The sequence below is a fragment of the Capricornis sumatraensis genome, chromosome X (genome assembly GCF_032405125.1).
Source record: "Capricornis sumatraensis isolate serow.1 chromosome X, serow.2, whole genome shotgun sequence".
In the NCBI taxonomy this organism is placed as follows: domain Eukaryota; kingdom Metazoa; phylum Chordata; class Mammalia; order Artiodactyla; family Bovidae; genus Capricornis; species Capricornis sumatraensis.
Genome location: NC_091092.1, coordinates 33,789,879 through 33,812,381, shown reverse-complemented (window position 1 = coordinate 33,812,381; position 22,503 = coordinate 33,789,879). Strand labels below are relative to the sequence as shown.

The 22,503-nt window shown below is 37.2% G+C and overlaps 1 protein-coding gene and 1 pseudogene across 3 annotated transcripts in view; one reads left to right on the top strand and one right to left on the bottom strand.

The window, feature by feature from the left end:
* Positions 1–22,503, bottom strand: part of TENM1 (teneurin transmembrane protein 1) — a 624,193-nt gene that overhangs the window by 436,114 nt on the left and 165,576 nt on the right. The gene's annotated exons all lie outside the window — the stretch shown is intronic.
* LOC138071159 (large ribosomal subunit protein eL32 pseudogene) lies at positions 13,258–13,664 on the top strand (annotated as a pseudogene).

Here is a 22,503-nt window from a genome sequence, read left to right as displayed (position 1 = left end):
CAGATATATGACTGAGTCTAGAACAAAAGTGTTGAGTACCGTTTCCAGGTCTGATTCATAAGAAACTCCCATTCATGATCTTATCTGCCCCTCTCCCTTCCTCTAGTTTAATGTAGACAAATATGGTAACTTTTCAAGCCACCTGGAGAAGAATGTGGAGCCAAAGAGTGGAAAGAGCCTGGGACCTGAGTCAAACCTGGGAAAATTGCCTACAAATGAGGAATTATCAAGTTGCATTTAGATGAACAAGAAATACATTACTGTTTTTGAGTCACTGTACATTTTTAGATTAGTTTGTAACAGAAGCTGGTATTATCTTAGCTAACACACCATGCTGTTCTGGTCAAAATCTTTCACCCATTGGCTATCATACTCTCTGCGAAATCCTTAGAGTGACATGTACTAGGTCCTTCCTGGGGGTTTCCCTGCTGGCTCAGTGGTAAAGAATTTGCCTGCAATGCAGGAGACCCAGCTTCGATCCCTGGGTGAAGGGAATGGCAGCCCACTCCAGTATTCTTGCCTGAAAAATCCCATGGACAGAGGAGCCTGGTGGGCTGTAGTCCATGGGGTCACAAAGAGTCAGACACCACTGAGCAACTAACATTTTCACTTTTTTCTGGCCCTTCATAATCTAAATGTGAATCACTCTATCAGTCTCATTCTATTTTAATTCCTTAACTCTTACCCTCCCATGGTCATATACCATACTTTCTATTAAACCACAATGAATTACTTGGCATACTCAGAAGGTAAAAGAGTACACTGATGACAACATCCATGCTTTTCCTTCACTTTAGAATCCATTCTCTTTCTTCTATCTAACAGTTGAAATTCTTTTTATCATTCATGATCCAGTTCATATGTCATCATCTCTAAGACATCTTTCTCTGTTCCTCTTTGTCATAATCAGTTGCCTTCCCATTGGCACTCCGATAACACATTAAACAATTCTGTAGCATTAGCATTAACTTTACCTCTAAATTGAAATACATTTTGGCTGTTCATATGTCTGTTTTCAAAACTAGATTGCTATCACCTTGAAGACACAATTGAATCTCATTCATTTGTATAAACCCCAGCAATCAGCACATGCTTTTATACACAGTAGTCACTGAAGAAACAGAGGTGGAATTGCTATTACTAGGTTTATTTAGCAAATTAAACTTTTATCTTATGATAGTATCTTATGAGAGTCCTGTATTACAGGCAGCTTCTTTACCAGGGAAGCCCAAAGAGAACCTTATAGCTGAGTAAACTTCTACTGTACCTTGCCCTCCTGCAGATAATATTCACTGGACAAAGTTCAATTTAAAAAAAATGACCTTAGGCACTGGAGAGTAAAAAAAGCAAGCAGATTCTGGTGCGGAATAAAAACTTGGAAGAAGAGAAGGTGTGATTGAGTTTCCATTCCTAAATTTTTTTAATTGATTGTAGGGAATGGTTAGAGCTGCACGAGTTAAAGGACCAGAGAAGACAGAGTTCAGGCAATGACAGTGAAAAGTAAAGAAGGAACTTCCAAAAGGAGACAAATATATAGAGAGGCTACAATCCACATTCTTCATATAAACTTTGCCCCAATCTCTGGCTGATGCTGGAACCACGCATGTGTAGGGCAGACTCCAGCTAAGAATAAAGGAACTGAACTGAGATTTGAGTTGCAACCCAAGAGGCAGAGTTTGTTGACTGAGTTAAAAAACAATGAATTGTTTACTAGAGATAAAATGGAATGAGAAAATCAAAATTCTTTAGGGGAACATAACAGAAACCAAAGTCCCCACAATATAACAATCACAATGTCCAAGATATAGTCCAATATTATTAATATGATAAAATAGGAAAAAGTGACCCATTCTCAAAAGAAAAGATGACCTTATAGAAACTCATTCCAAGATAATCCAGATGTTGGAATTAGTATACAGGGATTTCAAAGTAGCTATTGTAACTATGGTCATGAATATGAAGGAAGATATGCTTATTATAAATGGAAAGAAAGGAAATCTCAGCAAAGAAACAGAAACTATTTTAAAAGACTAATGGAAATGCTAATGTGAAAATCACAATCATTGAAATAAAAAGTGAGGATGTGCAAGTAAAGAACATGACTCATTCTCATTAGTCCCTTCATAGGTAACAGTTAGTTTGGGGTTATTTGCTTAGTTCATCTTACCTTTTGTTTGAAAGCTTCCCAGCACCCACAAAGGGCTCCTGTGACACTTATGTGATTCTTCTAACATTCTGAGGACATTATCAGAGAAAAAATTCATCATCGTCCCCCTTAACCATGTTGTCTAGTTAAAGAGGTTCCCTGATTCAAGAACCTAAGCATCTGGCATTAAACTAGGTCTATCCCATACCAATCTCAGAGAGGCAACAGTAAGTCCTGCCTCAATACTGGCATATTGAGAGCTTGATCTTCCAAACTAACTCCTTTTTTCTCTCATGTTCATTGTTGTCAAGTGAGGGGGAGCAGAACACAGCACCCCAAAATATAATACTTTCACATGTGTACTGTTTTGAGATAAAGGCAATTAAAATCAGCAGACTCGAGAAAAGCCTTTTACTTCCCCCTTAACTGTCTAGAGGATTCCCTGGTGCCCTGATAATGTAGGAGATGCAGGTTCTATCCCTTGGTCAGGAAGATTCCCCCTGGAGAAGGAAATGGCAAACAACTCCAGTATCCTTGCCTGGAGAATCCCATGGACAGAGGACTCTGGCAGGCTGGGGGTAGCAAAGAGTCAGATATGACTCAGGGGCCAAACAACTACAAAACAACTAATTGCCTAGGAGAATTGATATAGGAGACCTGGTCTGGAAAAAGAACTACTACCAGAGAGAACATTTTACATCACAAGACTTATCTGTATGGCAAGGCAAACGTTTGTTTGCCAAACATTTGCTCTTCTCATCTTCCTGTGAACTGTTTTCCTTCCCTCTGAGGTCCTAGATCTTTACCCCTTCTCCATAGCTCAAGATGGTATCTGAGTATTTTAATGGGCTCTTCTATATATGACATTTGTTTTTCTCCTGGTAATCTATCTTGGGTCAATTTAATCATTAGACCAGCCAAAGAACCTAAAAGGGAAGAAGGAAAATTTTTTCTACCCCTACATAAGAAGCCTTCAGGTTATCATTTTATTTCCCATGTAGCTTCCCAAAGGAAATTAATGCTTGGATGACTGACAAGAATATTTTAACCTACCTAGTAGCTATATTTCATGTTTTAAAAAGATCAAGGTACCTACTGGTTTTATACATCAGTATCTTATGAGTTTGGTTAAGGAAAGGCAGACTCCTGCTGGCCAAATAACTCCAGATGCTGTAAACAACCAAAATAGACTTCAGGTACCAGATCATGGTAAACTATATCTCATGGTGGTACCAGATAGTGAGCAAACTCTGCGAGACAGTGAAGGACAGGGAAGCCTGCCGTACTGGAGTCCAGTAGTGTTGCAAAGAGTCAGACACAACTGAGTAACTGAACAATGACAACAAGCGTTACAGGATAGTACCTCCCCACGAGGACCAGATCTGCAACCCAGTCTTTCTATATAATGACTCTATCTTGTCATTATCAAAAAAAAAACAAAACCAAGTATGTTAAAGTTCATATTATTCACAGATATTGTTATCTTGCTCAACTATGTCTACTCTAGTCAAGGAATATTTGGGACATCTTATAGGCGCTTCATACTAAAAATACATTTATCTCAAGTAGAAATTATATATAGCTCATGTATTATTAGTGTAATAGACCAATGTTACTCTTGAATATAAAAAAATAATATACATATATTTAAATGTGCTAGGGCATTTCCAGGTAAAGCTGGAAAATGTACATTGCAAGAATGCTTACTATAAAGCCTAATCTATATTCATTATGTTATTAACTTATTTAGAAGCAGGGAAAGAAAACTGCTCTATATTTTCTACCTTAACTCTGAATTTTTGAAGTCAGAAGCAGCTGATATTTATACAGGAAAACAAATTAATAAAAAGGTATTTGCTTTTGCCAGTGAGTTTTCAGACATATCTCTTCCGTATGCAACATATATGCTCTGGTGAGTGTATATACATAATCAGTGCTCTGTTAAATTATATTTTAACCGCATGATTGAAAATGAACTTGTAATAAATCGTACTGCAAAATCAAGTATTTTTTTGTACAGATGACTCCCCCTAAAACCTACACACATCAATTTAGGTTTATGGTATGCAGGAGGACTATGGGGTCAACTTCAAAGAATTTAGCGGACCATCAGTCAACATTCAAATTATTTTCTCAAACACTCAGGAAATTCTTAAGTGAACACTTCCCACAAATTGAACATTCTGTAAATCAACTGTATCCAAATGAAAGAGCTTAAAAGAAATATATATATATAAATGTTACAAAACAGAAATGAAAAACTGGTGGAAGCCTGGTGCTCCTATAGCTGACTTTTAATATGAAACGCAATATTACCATGGTTAAAAAACTTGCTAGTTTTTTATGGCTAAACACTACTTGTATGGACAAAGCAAGTTATTATACAATGCTAGCCCTTCCTCTTCTTATCCATAATAATGTAAAAATCAAGTCAGAAAGACAAAGCAAAGGAATGAACATGGTGTAACAACAACTCAAAGCAAATATGGATGCAGAAACGATTTTCTATTCTTAAAAACTAATGTAACTCACTATGAAAATGTGACAAACAAATCTCAAGTTGAAAGAGGTTAATAGTTCTATAGAGGCTTCCCTGATGGCTCGATAGTAAAGAATCCACCTGCCAATGAAGGAGACATGAGTTCAATCCCTGGGTCTCGAAAATCCCCTGTAGGAGGACATGGCAACCCACTCCAGTATTTTTGCCTGGAGAATCCCATGGACAGAGGAGCCTGGCGGGCTACAGTCCATGGGGTCACAAAAGAGTCAGACCACAACTTAGCAACATTACTTCTTAGTGTCCATTGAAAACATTAGTAATTTCATTCAATACCCTACTCTATCATTTAAACAAACATGTTATTGCTCACCCAACACAACTTTCAATTTTAAAATGTTACACAGCATTTCATTACAGTGCTAATTGTTAACTTCTATATAAAAGCAGATGCATATTAGTTGCAACCTCGGAAATATCTGAGGTCATCATCTAATGGTATTGATCAGGCATTGAAATTAATATTCTTTGAAACTGTCTGGGAAGTATAATCTTACTAACAATTAATGTCTCTCTATAAACAGTTCGTGAATACTTTCACCATGTGGAGTTAATTCACTTAAAGGATTTTACAAACTTTTTGGAAAACTTATCCTCTTGTAAATCTTGATGTTATTGACTATAAGCAGATTTGAGATCAGATTGTTTGTTTGGGGCTTCTTTCCAATTTCTTTTAATCCTTTGATTTCAGGCCCTGCCTTTAGTAATCCTCTTGATATAGCTGGATATTCACAGTTGAGTACCAGGGTCAGCCTCTATCAAAATGGTATTGGAGGCTCAGCACTTCCCAATAGGCTCTCTCTTTTCCCTGGAAATCATATTCAAATAACAGCATCCAACTACATTAGAGAAATTTAAACCAGGTAGAAGTTATCCTTTTGTAAGAGATATTTACATTTATGTGGAAAATCTCCGCTTGTAAGGAGATTTCCCACTCTGGATGAGGGAGGAAGAATGACTGTAAATTTCTAGAAATTCTTTTACCAATGGTGAAGGTAATGGTTTATATCTGCATAACAGCCTTACCCTGGATTACTGTGCTTTTCCTGGTCACCTGTCATAACTACCACCCTCCCCATCCCCACCATCTTCTAGTCTTTAGTTGGAGAAGGTATTTATTTAAGCTGATAGTTTGGGCCATTTGGGGAGGTTACTCAGTTTTCTAGGGTATCTCCCAAGGTATTCATATTATTTCTCTGATGCTGGGAAAGATTGAAGGCAGGAGGAGAAGGGGACGACAGAGGATGAGATGGTTGGATGGCATCACTGACTCAATGGACGTGAGTTTGGGCAGGCTCCAGGAGTTGGTGATGGACAGGGAGGCCTGGTGTGCTGCAGTCCATGGGATCTCAAAGAGTCAGACACAACTGAGTGACTGATGCATGTTATTGAACTTCTGTTCGGTTTTCTCCTGTTAATCTGTCTTGTATTATGGGGGGGGGGGGGGTCTCAGCCATGAAACTAAAAGGGTAGTGGGAAAATTATTTTTCATTCCCCACAAGTTTTTAATATGATTTTACAAATTTCCAATTAAAACTACTTAAACCTCTTCCCAGTCCCCTAAAGATGTACTAAATGTAAGCAATGAAATAAGAACCTGGAATCTAAACATACATGCATTTGAATAGGAACAAGTAGAGTGGCAATTTTAAGGTAGCACAAATATAGTGCAAATTTGGCTAAGGCTTTCATTTGGAAAGTCTGTGGTTGTACTTTGTCATACCTTCTCATATTCTATTTTTCCTAACACCTGATGACAACTGCAGGGTGTTTTACACTTTATAAAATGCTTTCATCAGATCATTGGATAGTCACTCAGAGAAATCCAGGGACTACAAAAACTACTTCATAAACCATTTCCAAATACAATGTCATTTTCTCCAAAAGCTGTGAGGAATACTACTTTTACAGGAACTTTTTATTGAGAACATATATGAAAAAAGTATAGTTAATGGAAAAGAGGAACATTAAAGACTATCACTATTAGTGGCCCCCAATTAAATATAACTTAACTTGATTAAAGACAAGTTTATTTTCTCTTCTATGCAGCAAAGAACAACTCAAAAGCAAAACTGTAGGAATAGCATTTGGTTTTGGCTGAAAGAGTTTTATAATTTTATTCTTCAACTATGTATTACTATTATTGTTGTTGTTGTTCAGTTGCTAAGACGGGTCCAACTCTTTGTGACCACATGGACTGCAGCATGACAGTCTTAGAGTTTGTTCAAACTCATGTCCATTGAGACAATGATGCCATATGTATTAATATTATTTATCTCATTTTTATTTATACATATAATACTTAAAACCAAAGATCAAACAGTAAGTGATGCTAGTAACAGAGACAAACAAGAAATAAATGAATCAACCAGCATTTTACCTAGGCTTCTACTGTGATGAATACTAATATGTTAATGTTCAAGTTTCCACATTAAAATGCTAAATTAGCCTTGGCCCTTGTTGTGATATATAGGCAAGCAGGAAAGTTCAAATACATTATCACATATTAATTGCCAGTAATGACTTGTATGAAGGTAATTTGTGTTATTTAAAGTAAGTTAACAGATACAGAAAGAATCTTAATTAATGAATTTGCCAATTATCTGTCCAGCTATGAGTTTGTGTTTTCAGTCCGATCCACATCTGCTTTTGAATTCTACTTAGAATAATTTCTGAAGCTACAAAGGTTGGCCACATGACCTGTCCTATTCTTTGTGGCCACCATTTCTTTATCTATTCACTCAATGCTTTGTCAGAGAGTGAAAATATCAAAGCAAATCACAGCCTATGTGTACCAAATATTTCATTAGGAGACAAATTCCTAAGAAACTAACTTCATAAGGTGCCTAAACAATACCACACATAAAAGAGAAATAATTCAAGTGAGCCATTGTATGATGAAACTTAATTTTCTCCCATTCTCTTAATATGTGTGGAACAACAAAAAAAAAGCTTTTTTTCCATTACCTCATCTTTAGTAGTTTTTCAAATCAAACCCATACTCACACTCATGCTGTCACTGATAATGGATCTTGTGTCAAAGAAAAAGAGCATAAAGGACCTGATAATAAGTGTAATTATCAAACATCAAAAATGTAGATCGAAGTGGATTTCCTGACTCTTCTATATGCAGTCACTTCACAGCATTTTACTATTCATGTCATGTGGCCCTGACAGAATATATTAACTTTCTCTATTATGAGAGCAATGGGATTGGCACACTTCAGCTAGAAGCTAGCAGTAAGCAGAGTCATTCTTCCTCTGTCTTATTTTAGTGTTGTGTGTCTGTGTGTGTACTCTGTTTGTAAAATACACCACCCAGGCCCCTAGACACACCACACTGTGTCTCCAGAGGTGATAGTGAGCCTTCAGGGGAATGTTAACCTCCCTATGAAGGACAGATCCAGGCAAGGATTTTGTTTCTTTCCGAGAGTACAGTATTTCCTCTCTCTGGTAAATACTTGACATATCTTTGGGAGGACTAAATTGTCTCAAGAGGGAAACAGAGTATTTCTAGAAACGTGCCAGGCTCAATCATTTCAATAACTCAAGTAATCTGATTTTCCACCTCCCTAAATCCCATATTCCCTTCTTTCCTCAACACTTTTCCTTATACATTTTTTTCTTTGAGGAAATTTTCTTTTCCTGTTCAATGCTGAATAAAACATTGTGTGCTAAGTATTCTGTAAGTAGACTTCCAGAGTCTTGATAACCTGCAAGCTTCTAGTAACTGGAGTCCACTTTATTTTATAGATTTATCTATTATTTGGTCAGGGCATTAAAAAAACCATGTTGGTGACAGAGGAATTACCTCTAAGCTGACCTTCCACTGAAGTATTATTGAAGATGATCAAAAGAGGAAAAATTTCTCATAATTTTTACAAAGATTCATCTGTAGGTTCAAAGAGACAGACCTTCTCAGTAATAAAACTTTTTAGAGTCATATGTCTGTGCCATTTCTCAGCCACAGGATAAGAACAAATATTGTTTCATATTTTCTATAAAAATTGGGAACATATTTGTTAAAAGAGAAATTAATTGCAAAAGAAAAAGGGCAAGACCATATGCATAGGGACAGATGGGAACCAGGCATAAGGGGGAAAAATATTTAAAAGAGGTTTTAAAAACCATTTAAAAAAGGCAAAACACTTTCAACTTAGTAAGTTGAAAATTAATAGATTACAACAAAGTTTCAATAAGTTTTAAGTATTCTGAGGTCAAAAAACAGCCAGTCATTAACACATAACTTCAAACTCAACAAAAGATCATTTTTGTCGCATTTTAAAAATCTCAGGGGACTTTCCTTGTGGTCCAGTGATTAAGATTCCACTCATGCTTCCAATGTAGAGGGCATGGGTTGTGTCCCTGGTGTGGAAACTAGGATCCTAGGTGCCATGCAGCATGGCCAAAAGAAAAAACAAACAAACAAAACAAACCTCCATCAAGCTTTTTGTTACACTTGGGCCTTTCTTAAATGTTAGTTTGAAAACAGACTGTGTTCTAAACAAGAGTTTAACTAATGGCTAAGCTAACTTAAAACTATCCCATTACATAGACAAATATTATAATATATAGATTAGCCAATTAGCAAACTTCATTTTTCTCTACAGGGTAAAATGGCTTGGAATCTGGCACAGCTGTTGAAGTTGTTTACCACAATACTAGTTAGATACAAGTTTCTGGAATTAAATGTGCCATGCAAGAAAGTAATTTTATCATCTTCTTCCCCATGGGAGGAAATATGGGTACAGAGTTTGAGATGGCAGACTTCATCAATAAATTATGGTCAGGGTAACAGTATTGGAGAATTGGGTGGTGGTTTCTATCATGACCAGTGAATACTGCTCTCGTCATTGTTTTTAAAGGGCAAAGAGCTAAGAGCTATGAGAATAAAACAAAAAATGAAGTAAAGTAAAATAAAAGTCACAATATATGTAGACCAGGAAGCAGACACCATCATGTTACAGAACCATCATCACAATTATTTTCCATGCCATAAAATCTATGATGCTTACAGAATAAAAAAAACAATATTAAGATGTCAGTGACACTCATGTTGATATTACATGTAAACTTAAATGGATAGTGTAGTGTTAAGATCAGAGGTTCTGGAAACTATGAAGGTTTTAATCCTAGCACACCACTTAATATCTCTGTTAATTTAGGCATTGTTAAACCTCTCTGAAAGAGATGGGAATACCAGACCACCTGACCTGCCTCTTGAGAAATCTGTAGGCAGGACAGGAAGCAACAGTTAGAACTGGACATGGAACAACAGACTGGTTCTAAATAGGAAAAGGAGTATGTCAAGGCTGTATATTGTCACCCTGCTTATTTAACTTATATGCAGAGTACATCATGAGAAATGCTGGCCTGGAAGAAACACAAGCTGGAATCAAGATTGCTGGGAGAAATATCAATAACCTCAGATATGCAGATGACACCACCCTTATGGCAGAAAGTGAAGAGGCACTAAAAAGCCTCTTGATGAAAGTGAAAGAGGAGAGTGAAAAAGTTGGCTTAAAGCTCAACATTCAGAAAACGAAGATCATGGCATCCAGTCCCATCACTCCATGGGAAATAGATGGAGAAACAGTGGAAACAGTGTCAGACTTTATTTTCTTGGGCTCCAAAATCACTGCAGATGGTGACTGCAGCCATGAAATTAAAAGACGCTTACTCCTTGGAAGAAAAGTTATGACCAATCTAGATAGCATATTCAAAAGCAGAGACATTACTTTGCCGACTAAGGTCCATCTAGTCAAGGCTATGGTTTTTCCAGTAGTCATGTATGGATGTGAGAGTTGGACTGTGAAGAAGGCTGAGCGTCAAAGAATTGATGCTTTTGAACTGGGGTGTTGGAGAAGACTCTTGAGAGTCCCTTGGACTGCAAGGAGATCCAACCAGTCCATTCTGAAGGAGATCAGTCCTGGGATTTCTTTGGAAGGAATGATGCTAAAGCTGAAACTCCAGTACTTTGGCCACCTCATGCGAAGAGTTGACTCATTGGAAAAGACTCTGATGCTGAGAGGGATTGGGGGCAGGAGGAGAAGGGGACGACAAAGGATGAGATGGCTGGATGGCATCACTGACTTGATGGCCGTGAGTCTGAGTGAACTCCGGGAGTTGGTGATAGACAGGGAGGCCTGGCGTGCTGCGATTCATGGGGTTGCAAAGAGTCGGGCACGACTGAGCGACTGAACTGAACTGAAACCTCTCTGGGCCAGTTTCCTCATCTGTAAAAGTGGTCAATTAACAAATAACCCATAGATTTCTGGATAGAATTAAATGAGTTAGTTCATGTACTTAGAACTGACTGACAAAGGGTAAGTGCTCACTAAATTTTGCAATCTTATTAATAGAGGAATTTGGAATAATTTACATATAAACATTTAGAAGCGAGGTATTATTGTTATTCAATCACTAAGACTGCAGCATGTCAGGCTTCCCTGTCCTTTACTATCTCCCAGAGGTTGCTCAAACTCATTGAGTCAGTGATGCCATCCAACCATCTCATCCTCTGTTATCCCCTTCTCCTCCTACCCTCAATTTTCCCCAACATCAGGGTCTTTTCCAATTAGTCGGCTATTCTTGTCAGGTAGCCAAAATATTGGAGCTTTAGCTTCATCAGTCCTTCCAATGAATATTCAGGGTTGATTTCCTGTAGGATTGACTGGTTTGATCTCCTTGCTGTCCAAGGGACTCTCAAGAGTCTTCTTCTCCAGCACCACAGTTCAATTCGAAAGCATCCATTCTTTGGCACTCACCCTTCTTTATGGTCCAATTCTCACATCCATTCCTGACTATTGGAAAAACTATAGCTTTGACTAGACGGACCTTTGTTGGCAAAGTAATGTCTCTGCTTTTTGATATGCTGTCTAGGTTGGTTCTATGCAAAGTTGTGAAATGACTCAAAGTTTCATTTAGAACACTTTCTTCTTCCCTCTTTCTTTAAACCCCCCTTTTCTTTACAGCTTCATCTTTTCCTCCCAAGTGGCCCTTCCCCCTCTGGCTACAGAATCCCACCCAAATATACATTCTTACTATAATTGAGTCCCTTTTAAAAAACTCTCATGTATCCCAACAAAACTCATTCATCCTGTGGTGCATTCTCGCAAGTCAGTGCCATGAGACTGCAATTGGAATGATGAACTACCATGGAGGTGGTGCTGATATTTTGATAAGAGCCTTCAATGCCTGAATCCAAAGGGGTGGGTATTCAGAGATGATCATCAAGACATAAAGACTCTAAATGTGGCTGTTTGGTGACTTCTCTCAGTTAGTTGAAGGATAACTCAAGAGCTCCTGGAGCCTAAGTTTGGGTATCCAGCTAAAATTCAGGACATAATTTTGGTATCTCATAAATATGTATTTAACATCTCTAAAATATAACTCTGGTTGGTTTTATTTTGTTTTTTGGCCACACTGTGCAGCATGCAGAATCTTAGTTCCCCAACCATGGATTGAGCCTGTGCCCCCTGCAGTGGTAGCTTGGAGTCTTAATCACTGGACTGCCAGGGAAGTCCCCCTAAAATATAAGTATTGAGTCTCTTAATCTCACCACACTCTTTTCCTTTCTTACCTAGGTGACACCACAAGGTACCCGGTTGCTCAAACAAGAAAATGGAGTTATCAGAGATTTCACTTTTTCCCATACCTCCCACACCCACTTCATCACCAAATTCTAGTGACTTCCTTCAGAAATATATCTTGAACCTATCTACTTCTCTTTGTTTGCCATTGCAAGCTATTATCATCTCTTACCTGAATAACTGCAATAATCTCCTTCCTAGTCCCCCACTTCTGATCTTATCCCTTTCACTCTATTTCTTTTACAATAAACAGCCCTGGATATTCCCTTCCCTTGCTTAAATTTCTGCAAAGGCTTTCTACTGCAGTTAGAAAGACGTTTAAATTCATCATCATAGCTTCCAAAGCCTTGTGACTTGACCTGTGTTTAGCTTTTCATTTCCTGTTGAGCTGTTCTCCACCTAATCCAGTATGTTTTTGGCACACTGGTCTTCTAACGCAGCCCCTAGATGGAGCCAGCTCTTCCCACCACAAGTCCTATGTCTATGCTTGAAAGCTTCTCCCTACCCTACCATTGCCTCATCACATCTTGTTTATTTCTTTCATAATACTTATATCTTTAATTTTAAAAATTTCCCTTGTGTTTTGGATGTGTTCCTCTTTTTCCCACTAGAATACAAGCCCCATAAGCAGCATTACTCAATGTTGTACATCTACGGTCTGGCTATAGTTGGTGCTCAGCAAATACATAAATAAATAATACATTTCAATAATCATTCAATGAATGGTTGGGAAGGAACATCTTTTTGTTTTTTTTTTTTATCCCCTCTAACACAGAAAGATATACATAGCTTCTCATTGACACCATGTATAAGACCGACCCATCATCTAAAAGTAGCTACCTCAATACAACACGCACTTGTCATTTTGATCATATAAAAGCTAACTATCCTTCAGAAGGAGCTAATACTTTAAACCCGACAGCACTGCCTATGGAGGTGGGGGCCATCTCCTACTTGGCATCATGGCTGCCCTCAGATCCCCTGTGAAGCCCAAGATTGTCAAAAAGAGGACCAAGGCGTCCATCCAGCACCAGTCAGAATGACATGTCAAAATTAAGTGGAACTGGTGGAAACCAGAGGCACTGACAACAGGGTGCACAGCAGACTCAAAGGTCAAATCTGGATGCCCAACATCAGTTACAGGAGCAGCAAGGAAACAAAGCACATGCTGCCCAGTGGCTTCTGGAATTTTCTGGTTCACAGTGTCGAGGAGCTTGAAGTGCTGCTGATGTGCAACAAATCTTACTGTGCTGAGATTGCTCACAAAGTCCTCTCTAAAAACTGCAAAACCCTTGTGGATAGAGCAGCCCACTTGGGCATCAGAATTATCAATACCAATGCCAGGTTGTGCAGGGAAGAAAAGGAATAGACAGCTTGTGGCACATTTTGTTTGTGTTAATAAAACCATAAAGCTCGGCAAAAATAAAAGCAAACATGACAGTGAGTAAAGTGTAATATTGCCTACAGTGTCATACAATGTGTTCTAGTTAATACCTATACTATTTGCAAAATGTCTTTTGTTTTAAACCTCCTATTTGAAATAGTAGGTTCAGTTGTTCCTTTTACAATCAAAAATATGAAATGTCACTTTAACATAACATGGTAGTTTCTGAGTAGTTAATATGTAATAAGATGCTAAAATCATGGAAGAAAATTGAGTTTAAAGTGAAAGGCATGAGATGGCTCTGGACTCAAAGTTATTTGAGGGATTTATTTTCTAAAGTTGGCCTCAAAAAGCAACAAAAATAAATTAGAATTGTAACCTGATTATGGCACTTTCCTTTTAAAGATTAATAAGGGTTACTTGGTTCAATTTTATTCTAATAATATTCTAATGATGTCAATGAAAAGTCACTCTCATCTACTCTCAAGGACTGAGATAGTCTCTTAATCAAAGTCCCTTTATTAGCTTTAGATCCATGCCATGACATTAAAAAATAATTCTTTTTCTTCTTTAAAGAAATTTGAAGAAAATTCAAACTAGAGACAATGACACACTATCACCTCTAGATTTACTCTTTAAGCCTAAGGAGAATCTTATTTGTGTTATCTCTGGTACCATAATTGCTCTCTGTGAGAAAGAAGTCATTTCTTATGAGGAACTCATATCCCTAACGCCTTTAAGTGCTTCTGGTATCAGATTAAATATTAATTTGAAGTACATCTGCGCTTATTCAGTTCAGCAGGTCCTGCTTATGAACGGTGATCTAACAGATTTTCATTTTGCAGCACATAGCAATATGCACTACACTGCCTTTCCACCAGGGATCACTATTTTGGAACAGACAACAGACCTCAATGACTTTGGCATTATACTTTATGCACTTTTCCATCCAAGTCAATTTTTAAAATCAGGTCTTCCCAACCTTAAAGCATAAGCTAATCTTTCTGTTTTCTTCTTTCTAAGACAAGTACCTTGAGTACCACTGTCTTGAGACCAGCATCAAACATTAGTCAAGAATGTTGTACTCTGTTGGGAAGAGCTCACTGTTATACTAAATACAGAAGATACACTTTGTCAAACAGAATAAAATTTCTGCTTGAAACTTTATGAAATATAATGCATAAAGCTCTATATTCTGGAGTACCAAATACAATCTCAGTTATTTAAACCACAACTGTAAGATTTATATTAATGCTTATGGGGCCTTGACATTCATTGTTATAAATGGACTTTTTATGAAGAAAAATACAGTTTCCCTGGGTTGTGAAAGATAATCCTACATCATTAATTTTACTTTGGTATTTAAAACAGCCATTTAAACTACAATGAATATTTCTAAATTTCTACTAGCTTGTCTTCCATGAAAATGTGGTAAGAATAAGGGGCATCAGTCTAACTGGAACCATTTTACCTAGGAATTGAAAGAAACAGAGTTATTTTCCATTCTCTGGCCACCTTAGCATGTCCCCCACTCCCATTCTTACTCCTATTCCTAAATAAGGTAGAGTTTGTATTTCACCTCCACAGGTAGACCATAAACTCCTTGTGTATTCAAGCTGCATCTTACTCAGTTTTTTTTACTCAGTTTCAGCCTATAAAGTTCCTTGTATATGGTAATGACTCAAAAACTTGTTGAACTGAAATTTAGTCCTAATGTGACTAAACTGGAATGTCTGGCTCCCTGTCCTCAGTCACACGAATAGATTAATAAGAGCAATCTCCAGATGACTATTTTCTGGCTGGTTTTCCATCTCATATAGTTTTGGGGGGGGGGCTTCCCAAAACAATTTATAAGAATGTTCTTCTCTCCAACTTTTTTTTTTTTTCATTCACTAGGTATTCCTAGAGATTTATCAATCCAGGTATAAAATTACCTTGATAAGGCATACGGCTTAAAATACCACAATTTAAGAACTTACTTTCAAGGGTACCTTATTTACTTGATTGTAGTTTTCAGAGAGGGTGGCATGACTTATTTTTCCCTGGGAATATAATTAAAGTCTTAGCACTATAACAGTTAGCTAGATGATAATACTAATTGATGTAGGATGGGCTTATTTATTAATGGTTGTTCTCATTAAAGGGATTTAGTTACCTGCAAAAAGTCCCACTGTTTAAGTCCTTCTGTGTTAGCTCCAAGTGGTCTTATATCTATAAAAATAAATTATTGAGGACTCCCGTGATGGTCCAGTGGTTAAGAATCTGCCTGTCAGTGCAGGGGACATGGATTCTATACTGGGTCTGGGTAGATCCCACATGTGGCCAGGCAACTAAGCCCCCATTTGCCACAATACTGAAGCCTGTCAGACTAGAGCCCATAACATGAGAAGCCACAGTAATGAGAAGCCCAAACACCACAATGAAGTGTAGCCACCACTCGCTGCGATTAGAAAAAGTCACCACACAGCAACAAAGGCCCAGTGCAGACAAAAAATAAAACAAAAACAAAAAACAAACGATTGGACCTAAGGGTGGGGAGCAGCAGAAAGATGTGCTTGTTGCCATGTTATATCTATTGACATCACAACTCATCTACAAGTAATAGAGTTTGCTTAAGTATCAGTAGCAGCTAAGACTACCTCAAGCACATAAAGAGTATTTTTCTAAAGACTAGATTGAGGCAAAAATACATGAAAAGTTTTGACTCTACCTTATACCAAATTAAACCCAGTGTATGCTAGTGAAAGAAATTTTCAACTTCATCTCTTCTCATTAGCTTTTTTCTCTTTGGTGATCAGGTATTTCAATAATATAGAAAAGTACTGACAGTAATATAACAAACATCCATAAATCCACCATGGGAAATTAACAAATGTTACCTTTTCATCATATTTGCTTCACATCTCTTATTAAAGAATTAAAACATCACAGTTACTCTTGAAGCTAAATTCTATCCTGCTCCCTTGTTCCCCAGAGGCAACCACTATCTTGAAGTGGATATTCATCCTTTTTGTCAGTTCTTTGACAACATCAAACTCTTTCCTGCTTCAAGGTCTTCCTAAGCACTGTTCTTTGTTGCTAACATACTCTTAAGCACTGTTCTCTGTTGCTAACATACTCTTCTTCATTCTTTTCACTATGATATCACCAGCTCACATTTTGAATTTCAGCTAAAATGTTACTTATCCACATATAGTTTCCTAACTCTATCCAAATTGTGTCTACCCCAATCCATAATGTTTTCAAATGGCACCCTCTTGTTTCACATGAGTGCTAATAGTGGCATTGATTTGTTTGTTTATTTGTATGTTTACTCTGTGTTTATCTGTGGAGACCAACTAGACTATAAAGTCCACGGAGCACAGACCATTTATGTCGTTTATCACTGAATGCCTAGCACTTAATGCAATTCCTTATACATGGTAGGAACTGAATACATATTTTGAAGGATAAGCCACTGTAACCTGACAATCAATTGTAAACTAGAATAAAATCGCACTATTTGGCTATGGTCAGTAACCAGCCAATGTACTTTTTACTTTCCATTCTAATCACATACATGAAATTCTGCAAAGGAATAGCAACTTGATGCTCTGTGTAAATAAAAGTACAAATTATATATTATATGCCTTCCATGAACCTATGCACTAAGATGCATGCATTTTTAAAAATTTTATAGGTGCTATAACTGTTCTGATCAACTTTAATGTTTTAAAAAATATTAATTGGCAGTAATTGCACTATTTACATGTTAATGAACAACACCTGGCCCCAGCTGGGTATAAAGACGCTGACAATGTTTTTCTCTCACCTCCCTGGCAAGGAACTGAGCATATGCAATTTTAAAGAGACCTGCTTGCCAGAAATAACACATTCATAATTGGTAGGACAATACAAAATTAGTTCACACATTTCACCGTTCTCAAACAAATGCATAATATTTTTCATGTTTAAAAGCTTTATGATTCAAAGAGGACCTTATTTCCTACACTTGGTGATTATTCACAGTCATTAAATTATTCCTGTCAACGAATGTGCCAGAAACTGGCTAAATGGAGGCCCAAGTGGCCTCCTGTAATAAGGGCCCAGTTCCTGGCTTAATCCCTTGAAAAAAACTGAGCTTCCTTTGAAGTCATTCAAAATCTATAATTAAATATGCTAATTCACTGGTCCCTCTATCCTACAATATTTTAAATCATTACAGTTTTTGTTCCATTTCCCTCTATAATCCTAACACCAGTTAAGAGGTATTGAAAAATTATTTTGAATAACAAAGATTTTTGTGAGTCATGAAATGGTTCTTGATAAATTTGTGTATCCAGTCATCTGTAGACCAGTAGACATTATCAGGGACAACAGGATGAAAAAAGATGTACAAGGTCCTCAAATTATATATGTTCCTAGGGTTGTATCTTACCAGTAGAAGAAAGTTTGATACTTCTAACCTATTTTCACATATAGACAAACTCACCACCAAAATACTGACTGCCTCATAACCTCACCTGCTTTGGGGAAGGGGGTAGTGGATGCACAAGGAGAAAAGTTTCACTTTGAGATGTTTATAATTTAGGAACACCTCTGGCAATCTAATGGTTAGAACTTGGCCTTTCAATGCAGGGGGTACATGTTCAATCCCTGGTTGGGGAGCTAAGATCCCATATGCCTTGCAGCCAGAAAGTCAAAACACAAAACAGAAGCAACATTGTAACAAATTCAATAAAGACTTTAAAAATGGTCCACATCAGAAAAGTACTTTTAAAAAGACGTTTATAATCTAGTTAGGGAGAAAAAATTACAAATAACATCATCATAAAATAGCCTTGGTTTGTGTGACATAGGGAATATTTGCAGTTAAGAGGAAAGAGAGCTTAGTTCAGACAAGTGTGTATTCAGTAAAGTCTTCGAGGAAAACTATGTGGAGTGAGACTGGAGAGAAAAAAAAATAGTGTCTTCTGTGTGCCAGGAAACATTCTAAATGCTTTATCTCATTAACCTGCTCAAGGCCACACAGTTATTCAGAGCTGCTAAGACCTGGGACAAGAATCCAGATATGTCATTATATGCATTTCTCACTCAGCTACATGCTAGCCTTGAAGGATGGAGAAAACAGATGAGGTGAGAAGAACAACATGAGTAATAGGAAGGATGATTTTGAAGTGTGCTGTGCTGAAGATATTACTGCAAGGGCAAATATGCTGAGGAGTCATAGGAAAATCACCTCAATAGATACAAAGGGAAGTAACAGATGCTATTTGATATTTCTACTCTTGAAAGTCTCAAAGAAGAATTTGGATGTGATAAGGTAGAAATTCAAATCAAATGAGTTACATGGTAAAATGGAGCATACTTGTTTTTCAGAAGCTGATAGGATAATAAGAGGTAAGAGAGGAATACAGACAGTATTATATACAGAGTGGAACTTGAGTGTAATGATGATTAAAAAAAAGGCAATTTCATTAAATAAGCCAGAATATATGCTCCTCAATGGAGCTGCATCTCCAACCCTTAGAACAGTGCCTGTATAATAACTGCTCAATAAAATCATGTAGCTTATCATACAGAGTGAATAAAGGAATGAATGGTTACAGGAGATATGTGTGACATCATGGACATAAACTAGACAGAGATTTAACTTGACACTAAGAAAATGCTTTAGAACACAATGAAATTATTTGTGCTAACAATTAACAAACATTTAAATCATTTGTTATCAGTTATCAAATAGATTTGGTATATTAATAATAAGAAAGCACTTTATGTAACATCAATGACTTTTTAAAATATTAATGTTTGGCCAAAATGGAAAGACACAGGTGATCTCAATCAGTGCTAAATATTAAGGTCTTATTTTACATTCCTATAGATACATATAGCTTTCCAGATATCTCAGTGGTAAAGAATCTGCCTGCAATGCAGGAGACCTAGGTTTGATCCCTGGGTTGGGATGATCCTCTGGAAAAGGGAATGGCAACCCACTTCTGTATTCTTGTTTGGAGAAGCTCATGGACAGAGGAGCCTGGCAGGCTACAGTCCATACGGTCGAAAAGAGTTGGATGGAACTGAACACAAATGTTTAGATACATACAGCTACCTAACAAATGTCATGATTTGATCATTAAGATTAATGATAGCATCAGAATCAAAAAATCTGATAACTTTGTATAAACTATCTTGGATAAAGGCTTCCAATTTGTTTCTAAAAATCAGAAACAAGCATCAGAACAAAAAAATTATGCTGAAAGGTTTTCTTATTTCTTTTTATTCTGTTTTTTCTTCTATGTGAATATACTACATTAACAAGAAAAAAATATTTTTACACACTTTATATGACACACTTTTCCAAGCATACAATGAATGCTTACATAAAAGCATTTTTAGAATTAAAAATCCAGAATAGAAATTTTGAAATAAAGGGTAAAAGTAGTTTTGATTAAACTAAAACATAACACTACAACCTTCCCAACTACACTGAAAATCAGCCAGCCAATTTTGAAACTTTCTTGATTAGTAAGATTATAGTAAGATTTCTTGATTAGTAAGCATAGCCTGTTTTTCCCAATATGGATATTTAAACCACATAAAACATTTTAAAAAACCTATTATGCACAGACACACATACACATGGACCCTATTAAAAACACAAAAGACATGGAAGCAACCTAGATGCCCATCAGCAGACGAATGGATAAGAAAGCTGTGGTACATGTACACAATGGAGTATTACTCAGCCATTATAAAGAATACATTTGAATCAGTTCTAATGAGATGGATGAAACTGGAGCCGATTATACAGAGTGAAGTAAGCCAGAAAGAAAAACACCAATACAGTATACTAACGCATATATATGGAATTTAGAAAGATGGGAATGATAACCCTGTATGCGAGACAGCAAAAGAGACACAGATGTATAGAACAGTCTTTTGGACTCTGTGGGAGAGGGCAAGGGTGGGATGATTTGGGAGAATGGCATTGAAACATGTATAATATCATATATGAAATGAATCACCAGTCCAGGTTTGATGCAGGATACAGGATGCTTGCGGCTGGTGCACTGGGATGGCCCAGAGGGATGGTATGGGGAGGGAGGTGGGAGGGGGGTTCAGGATGGGGAACACGTGTACACCCGTGGCGGATTCATGTTGATGTATGGCAAAACCAATACAATATTGTAAAGTAATTAACCTCCAATTACAATAAATACATTTGTATTTAAAAAATTAAAAAAATAAAAACACAAAAGAAAACAAAATAGAAGGAGTATTTGCAAATCAAACTTCAAATAAATGACTAATGACTGGTTTCCTGACTTCCCTGGTGGCTCAGACAGTAAAAGTGTCTGCCTATAATGCAGAAGACCTGGGTTTGATACCTGGGTCAGGAAGATACCCTGGAGAAGGAAATGGCAACCCACTCCAGTACTCTTGCCTGGAGAATCCCATGGACCAAGGAGCCTGGTAGGCTATAGTCCATGGGTTGCAGAGTCGGACACAACTGAGCAACTTCACTTTCACTTTTTCCTTAAGTATACAAAGAGTACCCTAAAAATCTATAATAAAAGATGTATAATCTAAGGTGATAAGTAATATGGTTTATAAACAATAAAATATCATTGACCTTGGAACATATGAAAAATTCCCCCTCTCATAAATCATAAGTAAAATGCAAAACGAAAATACAGTATTATTGCATTTTGAGTCTATCAGATTGGCAGAATTCAATAAGTTTGATAACACCCTATGTTTGCAAGTGCTTGAGGCACTCTCATACATTGGTGATACATCCAAACTCATCTAATTTCTACTGATGACAATTTAACAATATTTGACAAATATTGTCAATATTTATCAAAATTAAAAATGCACAGATATTTCAGAACAGAAATTCTACTTCTAGTAATTTTTATATATAAAATGACATGCATAAAAATACAATATGTTTTTATAATGGCAAATGAATTAAATTAACTGAAAGCAGTGTTGGTAAACACAGTATAGTACATTTGTGTAATTGGAACTAGTCACCTGTTTAAAATAAGGATCTTTAAGATAGATTTAAATGGCAAAACACAAGGTGCAGAACAGTAAGTGTCCTATTTGGGTCAAAAGAGAGAATGTATCTGCATCAGTTCAGTTCAGTTCAGTCGCTCAGTCATGTTCAACTCTTTGCGACCCCATGAATCACAGCACTCCAGGCCTCCCTGTCCATCACCAACTCCTGGAGTTCACTCAGACTCATGTCCATCGAGTCAGTGATGCCATCCAGCCATCTCATACTGGGTCATCCCCTTCTCCTCCTGCCCCCAATCCCTCCCAGCATCAGAGTCTTTTCCAATGAGTCAACTCTTCCCATGAGGTGACTAAAGTACTGGAGTTTCAGCTTTAGCATCATTCCCTCCAAAGAAATCCCAGGGCTGATCTCCTTCAGAATGGACTGGTTGGATCTCCTTGCAGTCCAAGGGACTCTCAAGAGTCTTCTCCGACACCACACTTCAAAAGCATCAATTCTTCGGTGCTCAGCCTTCTTCACAGTCCAACTCTCACATCCATACATGACCACTGGAAAAACCATAGCCTTGACTAGACGGACCTTAGTCAGCAAAGTAATGTCTCTGCTTTTGAATATACTATCTAGGTTAGTCATAACTTTTCTTCCAAGGAGTAAGCGTCTTTTAATTTCATGGCTGCAGTCACCATCTGCAGTGATTTTGGAGCCCAATAAAATAAAGTCTGATACTGTTTCCACTGTTTCCCCATCTATTTTCCATGAAGTGATGGGACCGGATGCCATGATCTTTATTTTCTGAATGTTGAGCTTTAGGCCAAC